At 45.6% G+C, this 20,806-nt stretch overlaps 1 pseudogene; it reads right to left on the bottom strand.

Moving 5' to 3' along the window:
• Positions 1-4,484: 4,484 nt before the first annotated feature.
• On the bottom strand, positions 4,485-19,777 carry LOC132886211 (uncharacterized; annotated as a pseudogene).
• Positions 19,778-20,806: the final 1,029 nt, after the last annotated feature.

The raw sequence follows: 20,806 nt of genomic DNA, 5'->3' as shown, positions 1-20,806 counted from the left end.
CATCAGGAGAACACTGAACAACAATGGTGTGCATGGCAGGGTTGCAAGGAGAAAGCCACTGCTCTCCAAAAAGAACATTGCTGTTTGTCTGCAGTTTGCTAAAGATCAAGTGGGCAAGCCAGAAGGCTATTGGAAAAAATGTTTTGTGGATAGAGGAGACCAAAATAGAACTTTTGGATTTAAATGAGAAGCGTTATGTTTGGAGAAAGGAAAACACTGCATTCCAGCATAAGAACCTTATCCCATCTGTGAAACATGGTGGTGGTAGTATCATGGTTTGGGCCCGTTTTGCTGCATCTGGGCCAGGACAGCTTGCCATCATTGATGGAACAATGAATTCTGAATTATACCAGTGAATTCTAAAGGAAAATGTCAGGACATCTGTCCATGAACTGAATCTCAAGAGAAGGTGGGTCATGCAGCAAGACAAAGACCCTAAGCACACAAGTCATTCTACCAAAGAATGGTTAAAGAAGAATAAAGTTAATGTTTTGGAATGGCCAAGTCAAAGTCCTGACCTTAATCCAATGGAAATGTGGAAGGACCTGAAGCGAGCAGTTAATGTGAGGAAACCCAACAACATCCCAGATCTTTCGATTACGTTCATTATGTCTTATATTAAATATAGTTAGTTTTTTTTTTTTTTTTTTTTTTTTTTTTTCTTTTTTATCAGACATCTAATTTTTGGGTTTGTTTACCTGACATGTTTCGACGTACAACTTCCGTCTTCCTCAGAGTGTCACCGGATGTTAATTGGTGACGCATCTTTTATCAGCTGCTGTTTCTGAAGGCGTGGCCTTCCTGTCTGGATTGACAGGTCGGTCACGCCTTATACTGTCTGTTCGTCCCCTGCAAGATGTGACTCCAGGTATGGGAGAGCATGTATGCTCCCTCATCCCGGTTGATGGTCCTCGGGCTTCGCTTACGGATCTCTATGGCCTCCCTGATCCAGCGCTGATGTTTGTTATCTTCTGTGCGGATGACTCTGGCATTCCCCCAGTCCATAATGTGGTTTTCCCTTTTACAGTGATCTGTTATAGCTGACTTATAATTTTCCTGTTGTGCCTTTTCTTTTATTGTTCGGGTTTGTCTTGTAGCTGTCTCCTTTTCGCACTCTTTCTTATGTTCATGTTTTCTTGTGTTGAAACTCCTTCCTGTCTCCCCAATATAAGTTTTATTGCATAATTTACATGGAATCTCATATATGGTGTTGCATCTGTTGTCCGGATGTATTCTGTCTTTGGGATGCACCAGGATCTGACGGAGTGTTGTGTGTGGTTTGACCGGTGTGTTAACATTGTGTTTCCTCATTACTCTTTGAATGCGTTCAGTTATTCCCCTGATGTATGGTAATGTCACTACTCCCCTGTGTTCTTGTTTGTTAGTTTGTTTTTTCTCTTTCTTCTGTGTTTTGTTGTTCTTAACCTGTTCCGCCCCTTTGGATATTGCCCATTGTGGATATTGACATGCCTTCAGTGCGTGTTGTATATGTTGTTCCTCCTGTTCTTTGTCCTGTGGATCTGTAATTATTGCTGTGCGTTCATGTAATGTTCTAACTACGGATATTTTGTGCATTATGGGGTGTTCGGAAGTCCAGTTTAAATATTGGTCGGTATGTGTGGGTTTTCTGTGTACTTTTATTTTGATGTCCCCATCTTCTGTGTGTTGTATTTTTAAATCCAAAAATGCTATTGACTGCTCCGTTTCTTCTTCATGTGTGAATTTTATATTGCCGGTATTGTCTATGGTGTTGAGATGGTCGGTGAGCTGTTGAGTGTGTCCCCTCTTTACTTTTTCCAATATGTCGTCCACATACCGTTTCCAGAGTGTTGGCCTGTATTCTGCTGGTATTGTAGTGAGTGCTTTCTGCTCCAGATCCTCCATGAAAAAGCCGCACATGATGGCTGATAGTGGGTCTCCCATGGCAAAACCTTCCTTCTGTCTGTAGATTGTATTCCTGAACTGAAAGTATGTGGATGTGGCGATGAATTGAAGGAGCTGAGTGATGTCTTGTACGGTGAGGTTTGTGCGTTTCCTGAGCGTCCTGTCTGTTTTTAATTTGTCTTGTACTATCTGTATGGTGGCTTCCGTGGGTGTTCTGGTGAAAAGAGATATGACATCATGTGAAATAAAAACTTCATCTTGCTGCATTTTGATGTTTTTTAGTTCTTCTGCCAGATGTTTTGAGTTTTTGCAGTGTTGGTCTGTGAGTCCTAGTAATGGTTTAATTATTTCGGTGAGTGCTTTTGATAAGTTGTATGTGACTGAACCAATGCTATCTACTATGGGGCGTAATGGTGTTCCTGGTTTGTGTATTTTTGGTGTACCGTAAATCCTGGGGATGACATTGGCTGTGGGTACTAAATGATTGTAATCCTGCTTATCTATTTTATTTTCATCGAGTAGTGGTTTGAGTAGTGCTTTAAGTTTCTTTTTCTTGTCTTCTGTTGGGTCTTTTTTTAATATTTCAAATGCGTTGTCGCTGAGTAATTCATTCATTTTTCGTTCATATTCATCAGTGTCCATAATAACTACTGTTCTGCCTTTATCTGCTGGGAGGATTGTGATATCTTTATTTTTAGCTAATGTTTTCATGGCTTTGGCTTCCTGTTTGGTGATGTTACTGGGTGGTGGTTTGGCCGTTTTCAAAATACCAGCTATTGCGTTTCTTAGTGCTGCTTTTTGTCCCTGATCCTGTATTTTCTCACATGCTAATTCAGTTGCCAGAATGAATTCGTCGTGTGGTATATGGTTCGGTGTGACAGCGTAGTTGAGTCCTTTTGCTAATATACTGCGTTCTGCTTGTGAGAGTTTGTACCTTGATATGTTATGAATCCATTTGTCGTTGATGTGTGCGTGCTCCGGTTCTGCCTTCTTTTTCTGTGCGATGAGTTTGTCCAGTTTTCGTATTTGTCGGGTTTTTGTCTCTGTGAATTCCTGTTCGTGTATGTCTGCCAAGTGTCCGTGTATTGCCATTTCCATTTCCTTGTTTTGGGGAAACCGGCGTTTGAAAGTTTCCGTCTCTCTGTGTAGTTCGCTGTTGATATTATTTAGTTTATCCGTTGTGCACCGTATCCGTTCTTTTACCAGAGTCATCCGCACTTTCCTGATCATCTTTTCCGCGTTTCTGGTTGGAATCGGGTTCTTGATGTTCAGGCTGGCCGGTACGACTTCCTCATCCCGGCAGCGCAGATTGAATCTCAGGTGATTCCTGTAGCGGGCCCGTTTCCGTGTCAATCGCTCTAGGCGGCGAAACTCCTTGATGCTTTCGTCTCCGTAACTAATTCTTAATCTTTCGATTACGTTCATTATGTCTTATATTAAATATAGTTAGTTTTTTTTTTTTTTTTTTCTTTTTTATCAGACATCTAATTTTTGGGTTTGTTTACCTGACATGTTTCGACGTACAACTTCCGTCTTCCTCAGAGTGTCACCGGATGTTAATTGGTGACGCATCTTTTATCAGCTGCTGTTTCTGAAGGCGTGGCCTTCCTGTCTGGATTGACAGGTCGGTCACGCCTTATACTGCCTTATACTGGGGGAATGCCAGAGTCATCCGCACAGAAGATAACAAACATCAGCGCTGGATCAGGGAGGCCATAGAGATCCGTAAGCGAAGCCCGAGGACCATCAACCGGGATGAGGGAGCATACATGCTCTCCCATACCTGGAGTCACATCTTGCAGGGGACGAACAGACAGTATAAGGCGTGACCGACCTGTCAATCCAGACAGGAAGGCCACGCCTTCAGAAACAGCAGCTGATAAAAGATGCGTCACCAATTAACATCCGGTGACACTCTGAGGAAGACGGAAGTTGTACGTCGAAACATGTCAGGTAAACAAACCCAAAAATTAGATGTCTGATAAAAAAGAAAAAAAAAAAAAAAAAAAAAAAAAAAAAAAAAAAAACTAACATCCCAGAATTGAAGCTGCTCTGTATGGAGGAATGGGCTAAAATTCCTCCAAGCCAGTGTGCAGGACTGATCAACAGTTACCGGAAACGTTTAGTTGCAGTTATTGCTGCACAAGGGGGTCACACCAGATACTGAAAGCAAAGGTTCACATACTTTTGCCACTCACAGATATGTGATATTGGATCATTTTCCTCAGTAAATAAATGACCAAGTATGATATTTTTGTCTCATTTGTTTAACTGGGTTCTCTTTATCTACTTTTAGGACTTGTGTGAAATCTGATGATGTTTTAGGTCATATTTATGCAGAAATATAGAAAATTCCAAAGGGTTCACAAACTTTAAAGCACCTATATATATATATATATATATATATATATATATATATATATATATATATATATATATATATAAAATGGTGATACATACATCTTCCGATGCATGAACTTGGACACATCATCAGTGTTGTATCCTGGCTTCATCAGGTGTTTCGGTTCTTACAACAGACACCCTTAGCCAGGTGACCTGACCGGGGTTGATCAAGCCCCAGTCTGTGTCCAAGTGGTATACTACGACCCCCACTTGTCGCCTCTTTTCAGCCAGAGCCATCTGGATGCCTTTTCTGCTGCCTCCACATTATTGTTAATAGCCCTTCTCCTGCTTTGACCCATGATCCCCAGGATTCCATAGACCTTGCTGAGGGAATGACCTGCAAACCCCCGACAGCCCACCTCCACTGGCATGCACCTGGTCCTCCAACCATTCCTGCAGCAGTCCTCCACAAGCTCCTGATATTTTGCCCTCTTCCTCTCCTGTGCCTCCTCCATCCTCTCTTCCCAGGGCACGGTCAGCTCCAAGAGGATCAGCTGCATCATGGCATTTGACACCAAGATGATGTCTGGTCTCAGCATGGTTTGGGTGATATGAGCTGAAATCTTCAGCTGCCTTTCTATGTTGAAGGACATCACCCAGTCTTGTGCTGTGGAAAGCAGACCTCCTGGGCAGTTCTTGGGTCTGTTCTTTAGCTGCTCTCCTGCCTTCATGAACTGGATAGTTCTGGCTGTGGTGTTGGTACGCCTGCCATCACTGATCCCCTTGCTGTTTGCCTTGGCGATGGATTTGAGGTTGTTCTCCAATGATAGCAACCTTCTCCCAGTGCCTTGGCGCAGCTTCTTAGGATGTGCTCAAGGGTCCCAATTTTAGAGCAAAGTGGACAAGCTGGTGTTTCAACCTTGCCCCATTGGAAGGGCTGGGGAGGACATTGTAAACCCCCTGGATCAGAAATTTGATCCTCTGGGTGTTCCACTTCCAGATGTCCTGCCAGGTGACATTCCGCTCCATTGCCTGTTCCCACCTCATCCAGGCACCCTGCTGTCTCATTGCCATGGCACCAGTCGTTCTTTCTTCCTCCACTGTAGAGCGTACCTCTTCCTGAACTAACATTCACCTCTCTTTCTCGCTGGGGGTGTTAAATTGGGTCAGTGAAAAACATCCAAGCCCAGCTCTGCCACGAGCCACGCTCCCAAAAAGGACCTTCTGCTGTAGGCAAGCTTCTGCCTGCTGCACTGCCTCACCTGCCTTCCACTTCCTCCCTGTCTTTACAACAATCCCTGCCCTGGTTACTTTGCTGTCTCCTGATCTGGTGTACTGCAGATGTTCTCTTGCTCGAGCCATGATGAACTCCTCCCCAATTGAGCTGAGAGGGAGCCTGACCTTATTGGTGTTCCCATACAGAGCAATGCTGCACAGGCTGCATGGTAAACCTAGCCACCTGCGGAGATAGCTGCTCACGTTGCACTCAAATCAAGCGCTTGTCAACAACCACTGGTGTAACCCGGGACATATCTCCGTAAAGACAGTTTTATGTTGCCCAGACTTGGAGCTGCTAGCTGTTAGCCTGCGGCCATATTATCTGCCGAGGGAGTTCAGTCTCGTGATCACCATCTGTGTTTACATCCCTCTGAAGGCAGATGCAGCCGCTGCATGTGAGAGGATTCACTCTGTCACAGCAAGGCTGCAGACACAGCACCCTGAGGCATTTATGATCATTTCTGGGGACTTTAATCATGCTACTTTGGACTCTACTTTGGCTGCTTTTTACCAGGCTGTGGATTGTCCAACAAGGAACAACAGGACAATTGACTTGCTGTATGCTAATGTGAGGGATGCATACAGAGTCACACCCCTCCCCCCACTAGGGAAGTCTGACCACAACCTGGTTCATCTACAGCCAAAGTACATCCCCCTGGTCCAAAGGCAGCCTGCAACAACTAGCTCCATCCATGGAAGATGCCCTCAGAGACTGCTATGACATCATGGACTGGGATGTGCTGCTTAGCCCACACTGTGAGGACATAGAGGGGCTGACACACTGTCTGACAGATTACCTCAACTTCTGTGCAGACGTGGTCTCCCCCGCTTCAGGAAGAGTTCAGGAAGAGGTACGCTCTACAGTGGAGGAAGAAAGAACGACTGGTGCCATGGCAATGAGACAGCAGGGTGCCTGGATGAGGTGGGAACAGGCAATGGAGCGGAATGTCACCTGGCAGGACATCTGGAAGTGGAACTGTATGGTGTTACCCTAATAACAAACCATGGGTAACACAGGAAGTCAACGCTGTCCTCAACAGGAAGAAGGCCGCCTTCAGGAGCAGGGATAGGGAGGCGATGAAAGCAGCACAGCAGGAGGTGAAACGCTGCATGAGGGAAGCTAAGGACAGCTACAGGAGAAAGGTGGAGCAGAAGCTGAAGGAGAACAGCATGAGGGAGGTCTGGGAAGGTGTGAAAACCATCACAGGCCACAATACAAAGACCAGAGTCACTGAGGGGACAGTGGAGAGGGCGAACGAGTTGAATGACTTCTTCAATTGGTTCAACCAGCCCATGTCTCCCCCACCCTCTCCCTCACTGCAGCCATCTCTCCTTCTTCCCTCAACACACCTCCCCCCAGTCATCACAGCAGCCCCCTCCTCCCCAACCTCAACATAGACTCCTCTATGCATTACTGCAGACCAGGTCAGAGGTCAACTGAGGAAGCTTCACCCCAGGAAAGCAGCAGGCCCAGACAAGGTGTGTCCATGACTACTGAAGACCTGTGCTGCTGAACTGGGTGAACCACTCCAACGCATCTTCAACCTCAGCCTGCAGCTGGGGAGAGTGCCAACCCTCTGGAAGACATCATGTATCGTTCCTGTTCCCAAAAAGAATCGGCCCAGGGAGCTGAACGACTTCCGACCGGTGGCGCTCACTTCACATCTGATGAAGACGTTGGAGCGGCTCTTCCTCAGCCTCCTCAGACCCCAGGTACAACATGCCCAGGACTGTCTGCAGTTTGCATACTGGGTAGGTGTTGGTGTGGAAGACGCCATCCTCTACCTGCTACACCGAGCCCACTCACATCTGGATAAGGAAAATGGCACAGTGAGGATCCTCTTCTTGGACTTCTTGAGTGCCTTCAACACTATCCAGCCCCTACTGCTTCAGGACAAACTGAACAGATCAGATCAGACAAAACTTTATTTATCCCTGAAGGGCAATTAGAAGGGCGAAGAGCGGTACATTAAAAAAAGAGAGCAAGAAAATAAAATCACAAGAAGAATAAAATCACAAAAATGGGTGAGCAAAAAAACCCAGCATATTATGTACAATGTACAATGGCAGGCCTGTTGCCAGTAACAAAGTAAAAAAAAAAAAAGCAGCAGATAAAATATGGCAAATAAATAAAATGAAGCGTGGATAAAAATTAAAATGACAATATGATTAGAGTGATATTGTAGTTAAAGTGACAAGGTGATATTGTAATATTGCACATCAGGACATGTGATATTGCACTAGAGTATTGTACAGAAGACTTAAGTTATTGTAACTGTCTTAGACTTCTTAGAGTTCAGGAGGAGAATAACACTTGGAACAAAGGTTGCTCTCCTCCTCTGGGTTTTACAGGCCAGACAGCGGAACCTGCGACCAGATGGCAGTTGCTCAAATGCCGGGAACAAAGCATGAGTCGAGTCCTTAAGAATTTGACAAGCCAGGCCGCTAGCCTGCTGCTCATACTGTACACAGTATTCAGGTGGCAAGCAGGAAGTCCAATTATCTTAGAACACACCTTGACAATATTATGCAGGCAGTTCCTATCCTGTACAGTAATGGAGTAATACCAAGAGCATATAGAAAAAGCTAAAACACTTTCAATGAATGTATAATAGAATGTCAACAAGATGTTCTGACTGACAGAAAAAGAGTTCAGTGTCCTTAGTAGGTACATCCTCTGGTGGCACTTCCTCAGGATCCCTTCTGTGTTGGAAGAGAACCTCAGTTGGCAGTCCAGAATGGTTCCCAGGTATTTATATCCCTCAACTGTCTCGACCGGAAAACCGTGGACCATAGTGGTGACAGCTGCCGCCAGTTCCCTTTGGCTGCTGGAGAAGGTCACCACCATCTCCTTAGTTTTACTAACATTCAACTCCAGGCAGGAAGAGTCACACCACTCTACAAACTGCTGAAGAGCGGGTCCATGATGGAGGGAAGGGCCGGACAGGAGGGACAGGAGAACTGTGTCATCAGCAAACTTAACCAGGTGACAGTTGGGGTACGTTGATCTGCACTCATCAGTGTACAGAATGAAGAGCAGTGGAGAAAGCACACAGCCTTGTGGGGAGCCAGTGGAGGTGGTGAGGAGATCAGACAGGTTATTGTTAATCCGGACATGCTGGGTTCGGTTGGTTAGAAAGTCCAGGATCCAGAGGATGAGCTGGCTGCTCATGTTGAAGTTCCGGTGGAGTCTCTCTGCCAGAATATGAGGTTGCAGGGTATTAAAGGCCGAGGAGAAATCTGCAAACAGGAGTCTGGTGGAGGTATTGGGAAGCTCCAGGTGTCTGTGGATAGTGTTGATGATGAAGGCTTTGGCATCGTCTACACCTTTATGGCTTTGATATGCAAATTGGAGAGGATCAAGTTGTGAATTGGTCAGAGTTAGAATGTATTGCCTGACAAGCCTCTCCATAGCCTTCATCACCTGGGAGGAGAGGGCCACTGGGCGCAGATTGTTCAGGGCCATGGGGGGGCTTCTCTTGGGAATGGGGACAATTGTTGAGTGTTTCCAACATTTGGGGACAGTTCCTGTGTTGATGGAGGTCTGAAACAGTTTCTGGAAAACACTCCCTAACTGGTCCGCACAGTATCTAAGGACCTGGCCACTGACATTATCGGCTCCAGGTGCACTGTTATCCTTAGACCTCTTAAGGGCCCTCACTACGTCAGTGGTGGGGAAAGAGATGCAAAGGTCATCAGGTATGAGGTTGGATCTGATGTCCTCTAACTGGGTGGAGTTGTTGATCTCAAATCTGGAGAAGAAGGAATTAAGGTCATTGGGGAGATCTGCTGGTGTACTGCCAGGGATGTTAACAGAGTTGTTACTGATAGGAAGGTTAACAACCACCATCCTCTTCAGGCCCTGCCAAGCTGAGCGGAGGTTTCCATGAGAAAACTTTTCTTCCACTTTGTTCTTGTAGTTCAGCTTGGCAATCTTAATAGCCCTCTTGACCTCTTTATTAACCTCCTTCTTCTCCATCTCTGACCCAGAGAAGAAGATCCATTTCTTCTTATTGATAATGGTTTTTAGCTCCTTGATAACCCAGGGTTTATTGTTAGGGAAGATGGTAACAGTCTTGGAGGGTATAATGTTATCCTCACAGAAGTTGATGTATGATGAGACAACATCCACCTGTTCGTTTATGTCATCAGAAGAGGAAAGGAGGTTAGTCCAGTTAGTAGACTCGAAGCAACCCTGGAGGATTGCTATACTCTCGTTAGTCCACTGCTTGATAGTCCTGGTAACCTTCTTAATTTTCCTGATGACTGGGATGTAGGCAGGAGCGAGCAGGATGGTGAGGTGATCAGCAGAGCTGAGGGGAGGAAGAGTGACAGCTCTGTAGGCATCTGGGACAGAACCATAGCATCTATCAAGTGTCTTTCCCAGACGAGTGAAGCAATGGATGTATTGTTCAAAGCCTTTCAAAGATGCAAGTGGACCCCTGCCTGGTCACCTGGATCTCCAGCTACCTCACTGACAGGCTGCAGTACGTCAGGCTGAAGGACATCACATCTGACACTGTAATTAGCAGCACTGGAGCACCCCAGGGCACGGTGCTGGCCCCTCTTCTCTTCACCCTGTACACTGCAGACTTCTGCTACAACTCAGAGCTGTGTCACATTCAGAAGTTTGCCAATGACACAGCCATCGTTGGGTGTATCAGTGATGAAAGAGAGGAGGAGTATAGGAGCCTGGTGAGGGACTTTGCTGTGTGGTGCAACAGCAACCATCTGCAGCTCAATACCTCAAAGACCAAGGAGCTGGTCATTGACTTTGGGAGGTCCAGACCAAGGTCATGACCAGTTCTGATCGAGGGAGTCGAGGTGGAGGCTGTGGATTCCTACAAGTACCTCGGGCTGTGGCTGGACAGCAAGCTGGACTGGACTTGCAACACCAAACACTTATACAGGAAGGGACAGAGCAGGCTATACTTCCTTAGGAGGCTGCGGTCCTTTAACATCTGCAGGAAACTCCTGTGGATGTTCTATCAGTCTGTGGTCACCAGTGTCCTGTTTTACACTGTGGTGTGCTGGGGGGGCAGCACATCCAAGAAGGACACATCCAGGCGGGCCGGTTCTGTGGTCGGCATGAAGCTGGACTCTCTGGTGATGGTGGCAGAGAAGAGGTCTATGGACAAACTATTGAACATCATGGACAATGCCACTCACCCTCTGCACACCGTCATCAGCAACCAGAGGAGACTGTTCAGTGACAGAATGCTCCTTCCCAAGTGCAGGACGAACAGACTCAAAAATTCCTTTGTCCCTCACGCCATCAGACTGTACAACTCCTCTCTGGGGGGAGGAGGGGTAACAGGAGGACAGAGGACAGGAAGGAGCAGTAGCCTAGCCTAGCCTAGCCTAACAATAAGCAATACCAGACAATGTGCAATATAATGTGCAATATAAAGTGCAATATCTTTCCTGCTTCCCCCCCCACACACACACTTACCCTAACCCCACTTCTCCCCCTTTTCCTCCCCATATCTTATTCTTTTATATTTGTATATGTAAATACTTAATTTATTTAAATTTATCTAGAAGTTTTTCTCTATTTCTTTTCTCTGTTTATCTATAATGATGCTGCTGGAATCTTAATTTCCCTGAGGGAACCCTCCCAAAGGGATCAATAAAGTTTTATCTAATCTAATCTAATCTAAATCCCTCTACTGCAGTCATAGGTACCTCGTAGATGAGCAAGGGCCAGAGGATTCTTGGGAAGATCCTGTGCTGGTAGATCCATGCCTTGAATCACCCAGGGAGACCAGACTTGTCTACCACCTTCAACCATCCCTCCAGGTCAGCATTGGTTGCTTTGATGGAATCAGTATCCTTCAGGCTACAGTTGAAGACTTTCCCGAGGCTTTTCACTATTTTTTCCGTAACTGATGGAATTTGGTCTTCTTCCAGCTTGAAGCAGAATCTATCCATGACCTTCCCTTTTTTCAGAACCAAAAAATGGGATTTGGTGGGTTTGAAGCTCATGCGAGCCCAGGACATGAGCTTCGCCAACCCCTGAAGGATTCACCTGGCTCCAGGCACAGCTGTTGTTGTTACCGTGATGTCGTCCATGAAGGCTCTTATGGGCGGCTGTCTCATGCCTGACTTGCTGAGAGGGCCTTGACACTCTGGTTTCTCTGACTTAACCAGCATGTTCATTGCTAAGGCGAACAGGGTCACCGAGATGGTGCAGCCAGTGATTATCCCCACTTCAAGCTGGTACCAGTCAGATGTTGTAAGACCAGCAGATACCCTCAAGCTGAACTTTCTGTAGTAGTCCAAGATGAGATGTTGCACCTTCTGTGGAACGTGGTGCTTGTTGAGTGCCACTCCTATCAGCTTATGCGGTATTGAACCGTAAGCATTGGTGAGATCCAGCCACAGTACCACCAGGTCCTCTCTTCCCTCTCTCACCTCCCTGATGAGCTGAGTCACCACACCTGTGTGCTCTAGGCAGCCCGCAACACCTGGTATGCCTCCGTTCTGTACCGAGGTGTCAATGTAATTATTGTTCAGCAGGAAGTTGGTGAGTCTCTTGGCCAGCACGCTGAAGAAGATCTTGCTCTCTACACTGAGCAGAGAGATGATCTAAAACTGATCAACCTTCTCAGATGTCTCCTCTTTCAGAATAAACACCCCTTCCGTATATCTCCATGACTAGGCGATCTTCCCTGTTCTCCAGATCACCTTCAAGGCCCTCCAAAGCCAGTGCAGTAGCTTTGGGCAGTTCTTGTAGACCTTACAAGGCACTCCACTTGGGCCTGGTGCAGAACTGGCTCTTGCTCTTCTCACCACTTCCTCCATTTCCTTTAGTCTGGGCTCCTTCAGGTTGAAGTCTGCTGTTGGCTCTGGTGAAGTTATGAGAGCCTCACACATTCCCAGTGATTGGTCTCTCTTGCTATCACTGTAGAATAAGAGAGAGGATATTACACAGTTGTGTGAGGATATGAAGTTTATCTTTGAGTCAATGTATATAGCAAAGCAAAGAAGTGATACATGTTTCAACATGAGAAGATAAACTTCATATCTTCACGCCACCATGTAATGTTCTTTATGTTATATAGACACATCCACAAAAAAGTATGCAAGTTATTCAAAAGAACTTTAATTTTGAACTGGTTTGCCATTTTGAAACCTCCCATCAAGTCAGCGGGAAAATATCACTGGGAGTGACATCATTGAAGTGAAATATCAGGAAATATGTCACTCAGATCTGCAATTTATTTCATATGAAAAATGAGTTTTTCAATACGAGGAGATAAACTTTGTATCTTCAAGCCAATGTGTGATTTTCTTTTTATTATATAGACACATTCACAAACAAAAAGTACCCAATTTATTCAAAACAATTCATCAATTTCCATATTCATTTATATTGAGAAATATGTCATGGTTGCTAATCTCAATGTTCCAGATGTAGTTTATATGAAAAATACGAGTGGCATATTTCCCAGTAAAACACTCATGTCTATATAATATAATATAATATAATATAATATAATATAATATAATATAATATAATATAATATAATATAATATACACACACAGAGGAGAATCTGAAAAAGTCAAAGGAAATTAATTTGACCTAAAGAGAAAAGCAGATAACAAAAACAGATATTTTAATAAAGAATGCAAAGTGTTCTCATTCTTCCCATGGGCAATTCAAAACCAGTATGTTTCATATGTTGCAAGTCCGTGGTGATTATTATCATTATTATTATTCTCATCTCATTATCTCTAGCTGCTTTATCCTGTTCTACAGGGTTGCAGGCAAGCTGGAGCCTATCCCAGCTGACTACGGGCAAAAGGCGGGGTACACCCTGGACAAATCGCCAGGTCATCACAGGGCTGACACATACACACAGACAACCATTCACACTCAATTTAGAGTCACCAGTTAACCTAACCTGCATGTCTTTGGGGGAAACCGGAGCACCCAGAGGAAACCCACGCGGACACGGGGAGAACATGCAAACTCCACACAGAAAGGTCCTTCCCGGCCACGGGGCTTGAACCCGGACCTTCTTGCTGTGAGGCGACAGCGCTAACCACTACACCACTGTGCCGCCCCTGTTTTTAAATTAATAAAGTTAAAAAAAAAAAACACCTTGATTCTTTTTTCTCTTGCCATTTTAACTAGCATTGCCAGATTACACGTCAAAAATGTTCAAATTACATTGATATTGGATGAAATAGGAAACATTTCTTTTTAGGTCCGGAAGGTGATCTCTTGTGGTTCCTAGTAAACTGGGAAGCATTAAAGAAGTTTCTTTTTCCCACATGCCATCAGACTCCTCAACTTTGGGGAACTGGACTGATACTCACAGACTGTTGAACACACCACTCACACTGCAATTTTTGCACAGTGGACAATAATGCACTATTGCTTTACAATGTTTACTACAATGTCTTTCACACACACAAGGTTTACATTTATTTATTCCCTTCTTATATACTACCTCAATATGCACACTCAACTGTGCAATTTATGTTGTTTGTCTGCACTTTATGTTGTTTGTCTGCACTTTATGTTGTGTGTAGTGTATTGTCTGCAGTGTTGCACTCTTTGCACTCTTGCACTTTATGTTGTATTGTAGTGAGTCTGTGAGTGAGTGTTGTGTCCTTGCGTTTGTGGAAACATGGCTTAATGACAGCGTCCCGGACTGTGCCATTCAGCTAGCCCAGCTAACATGCTACTGGTCAGACAGAGCGCTAGTCGAGGGGGGGAAGGCTCACGGCGGAGGACTCTGTGTTTACATCAGTGATGCCTGGTGCCATGATGCTGTTGTGGTCTGCAAACACTGCTCACCTCTGGTGGAGTTTATGATTATTAAGTGCCGGCTATTCTATCTGCCAAGGGAATTTACAGCCATATTGCTGGTAGCATTATACATCCCTCCCAGCTCCAATAACAACAGGAGTGAAGCACTGAATGAACTCTATCAGCACATCAGTGAGCAGCAGACAGCCCACCCAGATGCTTTCCTCATCCTGCCTGGGGATTTCAATCATGGAAACCCCAAAAGCGTGTTTCCAAAACTCTATGGACATATCAACTTTCCTACACGTGGAAACAATACTCTGGACAATGTTTACACCATGCATAAAGACGCCTACAAAGCCCTACTCCTCCCCCACCTTGGGGCCTCAGATCACTCCACTGTTATGCTAATGCCAGCATACAGGCCACTGGTTAAAGTCACCAAACCAGCTACAAAACAGATACGTGTGTGGCCAGAGGGGTCCTCAGAGGCACTCCAGGACTGTTTTTCCACCACTGACTGGAGCATGTTCAGACAGGCGGCCACCTACAACAACACCACAGATCTCCAGGATTACACGGAGACCGTCACTGCCTACATGAGAAAGTGCATGGACGACGTTACGGTCACCAGAACCATCTCCATTCGGGCCAATCAGAAGCCATGGCTGACAGGGGATGTCTATAGGCTCCTGTGGGCTCGGAACACTGCCTTCAGAGCTGGGGACGAGGTGGGCCTGAGGGCAGCTAGGGCCAATCTGTCACGAGGCATCAGGGTGGCCAAGAGACAGTATTCCAGGCACATTGCTGACCATTTCAACGACAGCAGAGACACCAGGAACCTGTGGCGGGGGATTCAGACCATCACAGACTACAAGCCCTCGCCACAGACCTGTGACAACTCCACGTCTCTGCTGAATCAGTTGAACGAATTCTTCGGTCGCTTTGAGGCAGACAACAGCACCATGGCACAGAAGACCCCACCACCTCCCGGCAACCAAGTGTTGACACTGTACTCAGACAGCGTGAGGAGAGCTTTCAGGACAACAAATGTATGAAAAGCCCCGGGTCCTGATAACATTCCTGGTCGTGTCCTGAGAGACTGTGCCGAGGAGCTCACAGATGTCTTTACAGACATCTTCAACATCTCGTTGAGCCAGGCTGTTATCTCCACGTGCCTCAAAACCACCACCATCATCCTGGTCCTGAAGAAGCCGTCTCCCTCCTGCTTCAATGACTACCGCCCTGTCGCACTCACTCCCATCTTCATGAAGTGCTTCGAGCAGCTAGTCATGAGGCATATCAAGTCTGCCCTCCCCCCCGCCCTGGATCCTTTCCAGTTTGCATATCAGTCCAACCGTTCGACCGATGACACCATCTCCATTGCCCTCCACTCAGCCCTCACTCACCTGGAGACAAAAGACTCATATGTCAGAATGCTGTTCATAGACTTTAGCTCAGCATTCAACACAATCATTCCTCAGCAGCTCATTCACAAACTGGACCAGCTGGGACTCAACACCTCCCTGTGCAACTGGCTGCTGGACTTCCTGATGGGGAGACCACAGATTGTACGGGTCAGCAGCAACTCCTCCAGCACCATCACACTGAACACGGGAGCCCCCCAAGGATGTGTGCTAAGCCCCCTCCTCTTCACTCTGCTGACCCACGACTGCACACCAACATACAGCTAAAATCTCTTCATTAAGTTTGCGGATGACACGACTGTGGTGGGTCTCATCAACAATGGCAATGAGACAATCTACAGGAGTGAGGTGAGCCACTTGGCCATGTGGTGCAAGGACAACAATCTCCATCTGAATGTGGAAAAGACGAAGGAGATTGTTGTAGACTTCAGGAGAGAGCACACCCAGCATGCTCCACTATCTATCGACGGTGCTGCAGTGGAGAGGGTGAGCAGCACCAAGTTTCTGGGTGTGCAAATCTCTGAAGACCTGTTCTGGAACAACAACACTGCATCACTGGCCAAAAAAGCCCAACAGCATCTGTACTTCCTCCGCAAACTGAGGAGAGCAAGAGCCCCGGCCCCCATCATGCACACTTTCTACAGAGGCACCATCGAGAACATCCTGACCAGCTGCATCACCATGTGGTACGGCGCCTGCACCGTGTCCTGCTGCAAGTCTCTGCAGTGCATCGTGAGAGCAGCTGAGAGGATCATTGGTGTCTCTCTCTCTTCTCTAATGGATATTTATAACTCCTGCCTCACCCGCAAAGCCATCAGGATTGCAGGTGACCCCACCCACCCATCTCACAGCCTCTTCAGTCTGCTGCCATCGAGGAGGAGACTGCGGAGTCTCCGGGCCAAAACCAGCAGGCTCAAGAACAGTTTCTTTCACCAGGCAGTCAGGAGGCTCAACTCCTTCCCTGTTCTGCCCCTCCTCCCCCCTCTGCCCCCTGCCACAGATTCTGCTCGCACACCCCCCTTCAGTATCTGACATGTCATCCTCACAGTTTCCCCCTCCAACACACACACACACACACACATACATACATACATACATACATACATACATCTCATCGTTCATTAACACACTGAACTCAGGGACTGCACATCTCACTTTACCGCACATCTCACTTTACCTCACTCATTTGCACTATTCCGCACTACCTCATCTTAACAGCTGCTAGTTTGTTTATACTGCTTGTTTCATGTTTACCTGCTATACCTCAAGTGCCCTTGACTGTTTGGTTATTTGAACCTATTTGTGTGTGTGTGTGTGTGTGTGTGTGTGTGTGTGTGTGTGTGTGTGTGTGTGTGTGTGCGTGTATGTATATATATGAGTGTTTAGTCTACGTCTAGTTCATATCTAGAGTGTTTATACTGTTTATATTGTCTGAGTGTTTAGTCTGTGTGTAGTTCTCATCTAGTGTTTACACTGTTTATATTATGTGTGTGTTTAGTCTGTCTTGTTCTTATCTAGTGTTTATACTGTTTATACTGTTTATTTATACTGTTTATATTGTTTGAGTGTTTAGTCTGTCTAGTTCCTATCTAGAGTGTTTATACTGTTTATATTGTTTTTTTTCAATTATTCTATTTTTTTATTTATTTATTGCATTGCCTGTTTGCACCGTGGGTCAGAGAGGACTGATATTTCATCTGTGCTGTATGTCGAGCATATATAGCATATTTGACAATAAAGTTGACTTGACTAGATTTGTAATCCTGTGATGTTTAATGTAGTACCACGGTCCTGGAGAAACGTTTCATTTTAACTGTGTACTGTACCAACTGTATATAGTTGAAATGACAAATAAAAAAAGCCTTGACCTTGGCCTTGTGTCAAATGATAAATGATTAAAAGGACCGCACCAATCTGGCAACCCCAGTTTTAGCATGGAATTTGTACTGGCTTTAAATTTAAATATGTAAATAGCTTCCCTCTGATTGGCTAACATCCAATTATGTCATCCACACCCACAGAGGATCAGGTTAATAGGCAGTGCAAATACACATGTGGCCTTTCTCAAACTGTTGTCACAAAGTTGAAAGTACACAATTGTATAGGATGTGTTTTTATGGCCAAACCTGTTCCATCATGACAATTCCCCTGTATACAAAGTGAGGTCCATAAAGACATAGTATGACAAGGTTTGCAGGGAAGAACTTGAGTGGCCTACATAAAGCCGTGAACTCAACTCCGTTAAACTCTTTTGGGATGAACTGCAATGCTGATTGCACCCAAGGCTTCCTCGCCCAACATTAGCGCCTAATCTTGTGGAGGAATGGGCAAATCCCCACAGCCATGGTCCAAAATCTAGTGGACAGCCTTCCCAGAAGTGTGGCTCATCTCATCTCATCTCATCTCATCTCATTATCTCTAGCCGCTTTATCCTTCTACAGGGTTGCAGGTAAGCTGGAGCCTATCCCAGCTGACTACAGGCGAAAGGCGGGGTAGACCCTGGACAAGTCGCCAGGTCATCACAGGGCTGACACATAGACACAGACAACCATTCACACTCACATTCACACCTACGGTCAATTTAGAGTCACCAGTTAACCTAACCTGCATGTCTTTGGACTGTGGGGGAAACCGGAGCACCCGGAGGAAACCCACACGGACACGGGGAGAACATGCAAACTCCACACAGAAAGGCCCTCGCCGGCCCCGGGGCTCGAACCCAGGACCTTCTTGCTGTGAGGCGACAGCGCTAACCACTACACCACCGTGCCGCCCAAGTGTGGCTTATTATAATTAAATTATAAATATTATAACAGCAAAGGGGACTAACTCTGGAATGGGGTGTTCAAAAAACACATATGGGTGTGATGTTCAGGTTTGGCTGTATTGTGTAAATTTGTCCTATTGCTGTAGTTCTCTTTCACCCTCTTGTGGCCTTTTGGGGAAATACATAGGTTTAATTTTAATAGCATGGTGTATTGCTCCCTTTATCTAACTATAACACATCTCATCTCTCATCTCATTATCTCTAGCTGCTTTATCCTTCTACAGGGTCACAGGCAAGCTGGAGCCTATCCCAGCTGACTACGGGCGAAAGGCGGGGCACACCCTGGACAAGTCACCAGGTCATCACAGGGCTGACACATAGACACAGACAACCATTCACACTCACATTCACACCTACGGTCAATTTAGAGTCACCAGTTAACCTAACCTGCATGTCTTTGGACTGTGGGGGAAACCGGAGCACCCGGAGGAAACCCACGCGGACACGGGGAGAACATGCAAACTCCACACAGAAAGGCCCTAGCCGGCCCCGGGGCTCGAACCCAGGACCTTCTTGCTGTGAGGCGACAGCGCTAACCACTACACCACCGTGCTGCCCCCTATAACACATCAATATGCCTAAATATGGGGAGTAAACAACTCTATCTCATGGTGGAGTTTTAGAAAGAAATATTCTATTGAATATCAGAACAGAATTCAGTCTGTTGCACATTGCCTACAACTGAATCACAGACTTATTCAGAACAGTAGCAGCCTTGCTTATGTGATGTTGCTTAACGATTAGGGGAAATGGCACCATCAGATAGAGTGTTTTGTTTGCTTACTATATGTAGATTATATTGCTGTGTTTGCCACAAATGAGTGTCATGGGTTAATGTTTAGACAAGTGTTGTTAGATAAAGTTATGAAGGAAACCAGAACAAACCCATGCAGGCACAAGGAGAACATGCAAGCTCAACAAAGAAAGGCCCTGGTTGGCCACCAGGCTTAAACCCAGAACCTGCTTGCTGTGATGCAATAGTGCTAACCATTGCATCACTGTGCTACCCAAGACTTTATATTTCTTTACATATTTTCAGAATAGAATGACAGAGAAAAGTTGACTTACTGAAAAAAAGAAGGCCATGGCCTAATGATTAGAGAAGCACCTTTGGGACCAAAAGATTGCCGGTTTGATTCCATGGACGAGCAGAAATGGCTGAAGTGCCCTTGAGTAAGGCACCTAACCCAAAACTGCTCCCCAGGCTGCTCTGATGTTGTATGTCGCTCTGAATAAATTACTTACTTAGCACCCATGATGCCAACTGGCATGTAGGGCAGCAATGAAAGTCCTCCACTCCTGTCTGTTCTGGGCCAGCATCTGGATGGTACCCTATGTGTGCTGCCAGGTCTTCATCTCTCCCTCAACTGTTCTGTGCCAAGTGTTCTTTGGCCTGCCTTATTTCCTTTTCCCTTTGGGTATCCAATGTAGAGCTGTTCTTGTAATGTCATCCTGTTTTCTTCTGAGGACATGTCCGATCCACTTCCATCTCCTTCTCACAAGTATGGTACCCATGCTTTCTTATTTACATTTATGTAGCAGTAATTCATTCAAAATCTTGTTTGGCCAGAATATTCTCAGGATTCTTTGTAAGCTCTTTGTGTGGAAGATGAATAATTTATTGAGGTCATCCTCTGTCAGTCTCCAGCATTCTGATGCATAAAGAAAGGTGGAAAAGATGCAACTCTGATATAATTTCAGTTTGGTCTTAATACTGTATTGCTGAGACTTCCAGACATTGTTGAGCATATTGAAGGCATGTCTAGCTTTACTGAGTCAATTCTTGATGTCTTTACCTTCTCCTCCAATGCTTCCCAAATAGATGAACTCCTCTGCTGTTTGTAAAACTTTGCCATTCACCTGGATTGGTAAGGGGTTTTGAGTGTTTAAAGTCATTGCTTCTGATTTCTTCTGGCTGACCTTTAGGCCTATCTGCCAAGCAAATTCACTGAGGCGAGACAATTTCTCTTGCATATGTTGGTAAGTATTGGACAATAATGCTAGATCATCAGCAAAATCTAAGTCTTCTAAAATGAGAAGAGAGTCCATCTTATGCCTCTGATTCTATCTTCTGTTGTTCAGCACATCACCCAGTCAATGGCAAGGTTGAAGAGGAGTGCTGACATCACGCACCCTTGTCTCACTCCTGTTTTCACTTCCAAGCTGTAGTCACTGTTTCCCACCTGGCATGTAAAGTTGGTATAAAAGCTCTTGATGATGGTAACCAAGTGCTGGGGGATCCCGTACACTCATAGTATTTGCCATAAGCTGTCCCTGTGGAGGCT

Source organism: Neoarius graeffei, chromosome 5, assembly GCF_027579695.1.
Source record: "Neoarius graeffei isolate fNeoGra1 chromosome 5, fNeoGra1.pri, whole genome shotgun sequence".
In the NCBI taxonomy this organism is placed as follows: domain Eukaryota; kingdom Metazoa; phylum Chordata; class Actinopteri; order Siluriformes; family Ariidae; genus Neoarius; species Neoarius graeffei.
Note: the sequence above shows the minus strand (reverse complement) of the source record. Positions and strands in the feature narration are given on the sequence as shown.